The sequence below is a fragment of the Egretta garzetta genome, unplaced genomic scaffold, assembly GCF_000687185.1.
Source record: "Egretta garzetta isolate BGI_Z169 unplaced genomic scaffold, ASM68718v1 scaffold466, whole genome shotgun sequence".
In the NCBI taxonomy this organism is placed as follows: Eukaryota; Metazoa; Chordata; class Aves; order Pelecaniformes; family Ardeidae; genus Egretta; species Egretta garzetta.
The window spans coordinates 217970-227583 of record NW_009260069.1 but is presented as its reverse complement, the minus strand read 5'-3'; positions in this window follow the sequence as shown (position 1 = coordinate 227583).

Sequence of the window (9614 nt, the reverse complement as noted above, 5' to 3'; positions counted from 1 at the left end):
GGAATGCTATAAAACATTGAAGTGAGTACACAGGAGATGAACTTGTAATGCACCATTGTAAAAATGACTGAATTCGCCACTAATTAGATTAAGAAATCATCTAGTGCTAGACTGCATTTAGCATCATCCAGCCAAACAGAGAGAAAAGCAACTCGCAAAATTAACTTGTGCAATCAACCCTGAAACACAAACCCTGTGCCACACAGCTATAAAGTGTTGAAAAGGTTTTCAACCTTTATGCAGGACATCTTCCCATGCTAAGAAATGAAAGCGTGGCTTCTCAATCAGCTTAATCAGTTAGCATTTGACTTTTACTTTTATGGCATTCCACGCATGGAAATATGCAGTCTTTATGGGACAACGATCATGAACTGAACACGTCACCTTTTTCCTTCATATTACTTAACCTGTTTCCCCTGTGTCTGTCTCAAAGGGTAAGCCTACACTACAATCTAATGGTACGGTATGACCTAATAAATATAACTGGATTTGCTTGGAGTTAGCCACATCAGAGACTGTCAGCATTAGTGGCATCATCACAGATCTCAGCGCAGGCTAGAAATCCAACCCTTCATTCACTTTTCCAAATGGCTCAGGTCTTTCAGGCCACTGTGAGTCCTTCCCCCTGTTGTTACGGTGTCACTGGTAACTATAAAGCTGACCTGGGTACATCTATTATGAGACAACAAGGTAAACCACATTTTACCATGAATCCCCTTTTCTGATGAGACATCCTCCCACACCATGAGAGCATCTCTAGGCCTTACCAATGCTTCTCCATCTTAATTTCTCAATAGCCATCCCACCTGCTACTGTAAAGGCATTCATACTCCCCTAGCACCATCATACTTTGAGACAACAGCATATAAGGAGACATTATAAAATAGCTTTCCTCCATAAGCTGCGTAACCCCTACTACAGCCCATAAACTTCTGGGATACTACTGATTTTCAACCAGTACTGTACAATGCTGTATTTTTCAACAAGGGCCAACAGTAAAAGCATACAAGATTTCTTGTTTAAAGATAGATGGTAGTGTTATCCAGCCGTGCATTCATAAGTGTCTAAGAAAGGAGTGAGATCTCCAGAGCTCCCCCTACGGAAGAATCCAGAGTTTTTCTCAGTGAGACCCCAGAAGCATCACTTCTGCATGCTCCCACTTACTGCTCTGCACATAGCGGCAGAGCTGATTTCCCACATGCACATTTTGGCTTTGTACTGTGTGAATTAGGTGCAGTTTGGGAAATGAGCCTTCTTGCTTGAATGACAACTCCATCTCTTCTGCCATCACAATCTAAGAAAATACTACTGTAGGAATTATCCAAACAAGAACTTGTTTATGACACTGTTACCCTAGTGGTTACACCTATTTCTGTGAAAAGCCATTTCCCATTTTTCATTCTGCATGTTTCTTTACAAAGAGCTGCATAGACAAATGCCAGTGGGAAGGTAACTTCCCCGGTGGACTCTGGTGGGTCACCGGGGTAAGAGCTGTAGGAAGGAGGAGGGCTGCCCACCAACTGAGCTCAGGCAAAGGAAGGGTGTATCTCAAAGCAAGGCATGCTTTGAGAACAGGTTCATTTCTAGTTGAAAATGGAAGGAGAAAAGCAGAAAAATAAAAACCATGGAAACTAGTATTGCTGCTAGACTGTATGAAAATAGGTTAAAGTCCAGTTAAAGAGGGTTTTGATCTGTCGATTAGTTTTTGTTGTAATTTTTGTTTTCTTAATGCTTCCTAAAACCAAACAGTGATTTGTTTTGGTCTAGTCCAGCACCAGTTCAGTCAAGGAGACCCTTTCCATTGGCTTCAGCAGGTACTAGGTTAGACATTCTGCCCAAGCCATCAAATCCCCACGTGCCATGACAAGGGCTGCAGGATATTCTGAAAACAAAGATGTACACAAATATTTATTTCTTAAACCAAGTAATATCAGCGACTTTAACTGACTCAGATTATTCTGTGCAGCTGTAACTGTCTTGCCATTCACTGAGTTCAAATCCTTTACTTCTGTCCTGGATGTAAAGAAACATGGAAGCTGGGAACCAAAGGGTTATTTAGCAGTTTAGCCTAAGTGCTAGCACTGAGCACCAAAGTCTTCAGTCTCATGCCACTATCTAGTGAAAGAAGCAGCGTGTACTTAGTAAGGTCAGCCAAAATATGAAATGGAAAAATGCTGTGTAAGGAAAAAAAAACTATAAAAGAGGGAAAAGATTCTGCCTTCACACAAGAAGGAAATATCCGTGATTGTAAGGACAGAGACCAACAAACATAGCTGAGAACAGAGGAAGGCCACACTCTTGTGAAAAGCAATTACCTATCCACAAGCTTCACCTTCTTCAGTGCAGAGAGGTAGTTTATGTCTGTTCTCCACCTGATTTAGGACTTGCCTGGACAGTTTGTACTGGGTTAAACTTTTCATGACAGTGCAAGTATTTTATCAAAAGTGTATATAGATTTGCACCAAAGCAAGCATAGCTATACTTATAAGAATTGCATTAACACTGTGAAAACATTGTAATGAAAAATAATATCATTTGTTCTCTGCATTTTGCAAAACGGTGCCCAGAAATACCTAAATGAGGCAACAGAGTAACTATTTCCTTTCAGACTGTAACAGTTAACAGGTAATTTTAGAACATTTTAATGGAACATCTCTAACCATTTCTTTTCTAAAGCCTCATCTTCCTCACTGTTTTTGAACACACCAAACTTAAATGTTGACTCACGACAAATGGTTTCTAGCTGTTCTTAAACATTGTTTAAGTAACAGTGGGAAGAGCAGGTAGAATTGAGGAAGACTGTAGAAAACAAGGCACCTCCATATAGGATAGCTTCTCTATTGAACAGCATAGTCAAGATTACAGGGAAGAACTTCACGGAGTTAGCAGGCTTGGGACTTAAACACACAGCAGAGCAACAAAAGCAATAGCCAAATAAACCTTTAATTAAAAAATACTTGCACCTGCCTATGTTTTTGGCGCATCTATTATCAGCACTGGCCAGCTGATCTTTCTTGGCCTTAACTGGAAGGGGAGAGAATATACCTTTTCGTGTCAACTGAAAAACAATTATGTCTTAAGCATGGACTAAAGATCAGCAGTATAAAATCTGGTTCCACTTGGCCTCCTAACAGTGTATTCCCTAGTGCCCTAGAAAGCTGCTCTTCTTCAGCTGAGAGTACAAGATGTATTACTTACTTGACTGCTATTAAATATATCTATTAGGATAAGGCATAAAAAAATTTTCTTCTTGCAGAGAACACTATTCTAGCTGACTGTTGAATGGTCAAAACTGCTGAACAAGAGGTAGAAGAAAGATGTTAAAGGTTATATCCTTTAGAAAAAAACATTGCTGGCATATTGCAAGAGGTATTTTGAAACAGCAATTCATTCTTAAAGTGTATACAGCGAAGGAAGAAAGCGCGGCATTTCACTTAAGCAAGATTTTCTCTCTAAATTACACATGATTGAAGTTAAATATCAGTAATAACGGCTGAGTGAGGACAAAGGCTGCCCTCAGTTGTTTTCTGCTGTTAGTTACAGACTGTATGCGCTGTCAGAATTTTTTTACAAAACTTTGTCCTATGACTGCAACTGGTCTACTTGGTGACCCAGAGTAGAAACCAGCTCACTCATTAAAATTTGTGCTGTTTTCACAGTGCCAAGCAGAAAAATTGCAGTCTTTGTAACTATAAAAAAAAGACACATTAGAATTGTTGTAAGGGGATAGCCCACATTCACACAATTGCAGCTAAGTCGCTGACAAAACTCTCTTCAACCTAAACTGATGAGAGAGAGCCAAACACTGAGGGAGGAAAAAGACAATCTTTACGCAGTGAAAATTCAGAACAGATAACATTATTGCGACAGAATTTCCAAACACTCTGGTTTCCCCAATCATCTTTTCAAGAACATTTCATTTATTGACAAAACAAAATGATAAACAATTTAACTAGTCTGGCTGATAAAGCGAGCCCCTTCTTTGTCATGGTGTTTTGTGCAAAATCTCAGATTTCTAACCACGCAGTGTTTTAGTGGCACGGTAAAGAATGCAGTAACAAAAATGCTGCTTTAATAAGGTGCGTGTGGATATTTGAAGAAGAATCTGCTTCCCTGGCTTGGAAAAAGTCTGTATAGTAAGAGTAGACAGCATGCTTTCCCTGCCTCTGATCCTTCTGTTCAGATAAAACTGGACGTTGAGCCAGTGAAGGTGGTTGTCCCTTTAATGTGAAAGCTTTGCAGACATTTCAGCAGTGACAGGAAGATTCCCATAAAGAATAAGGATAAACCAGGGAATTTGGCTTACTTTCTTTTAGAAGGAATCTTGATTTGGGGAACGAGAGAGATTTTCACCCTTTCACCTTTAAAGATAGGACTCAGAGGAAAACAAAAGTTAATTCCAGAAATAATGTGGAGAAAGGAGGAACGAGCAAAACTCCCAGAAGTATGGGATGAATATTTTACTTGAGGGCATATGTGAAAAAAATAAATCTTTATCTCAGAGATCAGGGCTTTCAGCCCTTCCAAATGTAGCTCTTTTTGCTCACCCTTTTATCTTTCATTCCCTGTAGAATCTTCCTTTACTTACTGAAAGGATTGTTCACCTGTTCAAGTATGGGGCCCTTTCCTACATATTTTTTCTTCTTGCTTAGGACTTGAGTTCTAGTTTCATGCTTTCAACTTTTGGACATTCGCTACAATTACATTTCTGAACCCTTCAGTCTGGTTCCCTTTAATAACCTCAGTTTCCTCAGTTTCTGAAAACCTGCCCTTAAAATTGAAAGCCTTAGTATGATGGTTTTCCTTATTCTTGATTTAATTTGGGTAATTGTAGGCACTCAAAGTCTAGTCTCTGTGCCTAGTCCTTCTTTAAAATTCTGTCCATTTACAAAGTCACTACTGAAATAGCGGAACATGTGGTTGATTCTGTGTTTCTTTGTTGGAGATGTGGGGGAAGGAATGTATAGTCCTCGTCCCAGTGAGCAGCGTTTGTTCTCCAGTCTGCAATTGCAGTGTTCCATAAAAACACAAATCTCAGTAGAAATAACCTAATAATCTATAGCGAATCCGGTATTTTGAATTGAAATCAAACTTTTGATGTTATTATTGTAGAAGCCCCTTTAGGCATGACCTGCTTACAGTTGCAGCAACAGAAATGGGATGATTTGTAATAAATAGTCTAAAGTGCCAGATCACACATTTCAGAGCCAATCTCAATAATTTCTGCTATGATCTGGCAATTGTTCAGATGCAAATAAGAGAGGAGGAGAACAAACTGGGTAAATTAGTCATCAGAAGCTTATGAAAAGCCGCCAGTAGTAAAAAGATGATGGCACCTTTGGGATGTGCCAGGCAGGGAATTTCTGGTAGGGGTAGAGCAGGTCAAACGAATGCCTTCAAAAGAAGTCATTGCTGAGACTTCAGACCCAGGAAAAGCAATTAGTAGCTCGTCATGTCATCACTAGGATTTTTGAACTGCCAAAGCAGTTAAAATACCAGGTACAGCCCATTCACAATGGTTAGTGGAAAAGTACTCTATTAAAACTTGCAAGCAGGTGGCAATTCTGCCCTGACACAGAAATGCTGGATGACCCATGTGAACTATAGCATTACTTTACGAGTCCTGTTTCCTGAGCTAAATACATCGTGGCTACCAACTGAAACATAGGCTGGTGGATTTGAAATCCTGAGAAAAGGCTTGCAAGTGCCCAATCAAGGTGATCAGCTAGGACATGAGCTTCAAGCCCAGCAGGAAAGGGATCAGTTTAATAATGGGTGTCCTAGTCCCGCTTGCTCTCTCTCTTTTTGCCAGAATTAGTATCTGAAGGAAGGAAACAAGGGTTATTTTCAGAACCCATCAGAGCCTGAACAACAACATCAGGTTCAGCCTCATAAGGTTGAATCTTCAAGGCTGTTGTCGATGCCTCAAAACACCAATCTCATATGGGAATACATATTTTGAACATCAAAAGTGGCCCAAAAGAAGACAATGTCTTCTTTCAAAGCTTCTACCCATTTGTTTTGTTTTGCTTTAGAACATATTTAAACATATTTAATTACCTTCCTTGACTAATCACATGAGATGAGTATCTTGTCCTTAACAGTGTCAGACCTCAGAAGGCTGAGGGAAATGTCAAAGTTCAAGCAACAGTTCATACTTTGAGGGTCGCAGAGCACCACGCTCACCTCCTCTGAGTGGTACTTGCTCCCTCAAGTGGTTTCCTGGGTCAGCAGGACCGGTCACATGCATATTCAGTATGAAAACTAATCGCACAATTGGGATCAGAGAGTTAATAAGAAAAACAGGGAGCAATATGGGGGGGGGCGGTGGGGTGGGTGTTGTGCTTTAATTCAGCTGTGCCAAGAATAGGTACCCTGCAGCTACAAAATTCGATAGCAAGTTTCATTTCACACAGTACTTTCTTTTAGTGCGTAAAACAAATGTTTATTGTACTAAATACAACATGTTTGACTAAGTGTAGAACACAGGAACCACCATGTAGGTTTCAATTTGTTCTGCATATCACTGGAGGGTCTAATCCTTTCACAACTCTATCTAGCCACCATCAATTTTTCATTAATCATTATGTTTCAGTGGGGAACACTGAAGGGTGTTTTCTCAGATTATAATGAAGTGAGAGGCTAACGTCATGGTCTGTTTATCTTCATACTTAACATAGTACAATTATTTTGCATTTTTTTTTTCATTCAGCTAGGACTTGCACTTTGACTTTTGTAAACATAGGCAGTTCAGTTTTCATTGTTAAGGATGTTGACTTAACAGAGTATAAAATAGGAATCTGGGTACATGAGAGCAGCACATTTAAAGTCCAACTTTCATTTCTCCCGCTGGTTATATTCAGCAGACCAATTATTCAACTGACAACTTGCAGCAACATATCAAGACGCTTAAAATAAATGCTAGACTTCATGCTGCTATAATGAGTGAAGACTTTTCTGAAAGCAATGAAGGAAATCCAGATATCCATACAGTAGGAGGAGAAGAGGAAGGAAAACTCGTTCACAGGATTCTACCTCGAATTCCCAGCTCTCACATAGATGCCAAAAATGGTCTTTCTATGAGTGTGGATGAAGCAAGATTTCTGGAAAAACCACCCCTATCTTACATAGCCTTAATTGCAAAGGCAATTCTCTCTTCCCCTACAAATAAACTGAATCTAGCTGCTATCTACAAATATATTGAAGATAATTTTCCTTTCTACAGGAACAAAGGTCGAGGCTGGAGGAACAGTGTAAGGCACAACCTTTCACTAAATGATTGTTTCATCAAGGTGGGAAGATGTGAGGATGGCAAAGGGAACTACTGGAGTATCCACCCATTGAATTTAAATGACTTTGTTCATGGGGACTTCAGGCAACATCGAAGGTCACGAAAGCGAGGGCGTCAAAAGCAGCTGGAGCATTGCCTTGCTGTGAATTATTTCATGCCATGGGAATACTATCCGTCCTCCCCAGCACCAGATTGGCTTTACCAAACACATTATGTTATGGATCCTCTGTGGACAATGCTGTATGCTGACCGACTGCAGTTTGTGCATGAATACGAGAAATGGAATGTGAACAGTGATTTAACCATGGGGAAGTTTTCACCTCCACCACAGACTGATAAACCACAGAGCATTTCTGTGGACTGGTTTTATGGATCTCCTGCTACTTCAGTTATGCAGCAGAATATTTTCCTAAATATTCAGCAGGGTTTCCCTAATTCCCTTTTCTTCTCTTTGCAAAAGCGACAGCAAAGTGAAGCATTCAGACACTTCTGTAAGTACTAGAAAGTGCTTGAAGTGCAGTAACTTCGCAGGCAGCTCCATTTGGGACTCTGTCAAGATACAATACATTAATATATATTGCTCAGTTTTGAACATTTCTATATGTTTAAAGACAGCAAATGAGCTTAGGTAAGCCAGTGATTACCAATGATTATTACCTAAGTGTATTAGTTTTGAAATGATAAGAATGACTACTGTTTTTAATAATGCTACTAGTCAATGGCAGTGCGTAGATTCTTCAGTATAAGAGTAAATCCATTAGCACTGATTGCCCAATAAAATTACTTTTATATTGTCTTGTGTTAATCATATTACTGTATACTACTGCTCTATTACATTCAAATTAATACACATGTATGTGCATTTATAACTATATATTCAAACATGTATATATTTACTTTTATATTCTGTTGAGTAGGAAGCATTAATACATCTTTCCTTTGCCAGTTGCGCATGTTTTTGAAATGCTACTTGTCACCTCCCATACTGTTGTAAATACCAAGTGGTTATTCTTCTAAGAATTTAATTTTATACATTGGTTAGGACTCACGTGGCACTATTAATTCCAGTACGTTGTATTGATCCAAAAATCACTGTACATTTCTGTATCTCTAGCAGTTAAGTGGATATTTGCTTTGGTTTGAATAAATGTTCAGACGAATAAACATTTCAAGTGAAATAGGAATGCAATATTATCTTTAATAAGCTTTTGAGTTCAAATTTGGTTCTTAAATGCACAGCTGCATATTGATTAACCTACTGAAGTGATTAGTTAATGACAGAATGACTAATTACAAGTTTATCCATTAGTTGGGCATAATCCATTTAAGAAATTTTCATTTTTCAGATGGTGTCACCTACGCAAAATTGCTTAAGCTTATATCTACACTTTTAGTTTACATAGCCATATGTATGTACATGGTTGCTTACATAGTTATAGCATATACAACGATACAAAGCACTCACTTAAATATATTTGTTAAACATATGTATCTACCCAGGAACCTCATTGTAACAGGAACTTCTAATCAGGAAAGCGTAGCAAGCATTCGGGTGAAAACATCCAACTCTTTTTAAGTGATAAACTTTCAGGAGAACTTGCTTTGAAGTATTTGCTCACTGAAAATGTAGATTTGAGTAGTAAAGCCCTAAAGACTCTGCTGTGCCTTAGTCATGAAGAGCCCTAGCGTGTGGACAAAACTTGAGACTTGGACAAAGACGGGGTTCAGGGGCTGGCTGGCTGGGGAGACTGGGCTGAGGAAACAAAGCAGATAACTGGGGTTGGAACAAGGAGCCCAGATGTGCTGGGCAAGGAGCTATGGGAAGCCTGAGGAATATAAACTGTGAATGGCAGGCAATTATAATCAGATGAGAATGAAAGCTAGGGATAAAAAGAGTCAGGGCAGGTTTAAGGAGTAGCAGGTGGGAAAAGTCTCTGCCTGCTGTAGTTTATGTACTGGAATGCCTGGGATGGAATTCAATACTCACAGTTCTTTAGCAGTCAGCAAATTACTTTAAAATTCCACAAGACAACAAGTTACTCCTGTTTGTTCTCACCAGCTCCATTAGCTTACTTGGCAAAAGCTTGTGAAGTGCACCTGAGGATATTCCTAGAAGGAGACGCTGCCATTTGACTTCATCTTCCCTGCTAAACAGGAGTTGGAGGAGGGGAGGAAGTGTATAACATGGCCCTTTGCTTCAGGTAACGTGGCCTATCACTTACTAGGACATCCTGTAAGCCTGGAGTAACCATTTTAGTTTGCTCTGGAAAAAGAATTGCATTTTACCAGATTAGTGACGGTGGTGGAAATGTGGCATGTACCA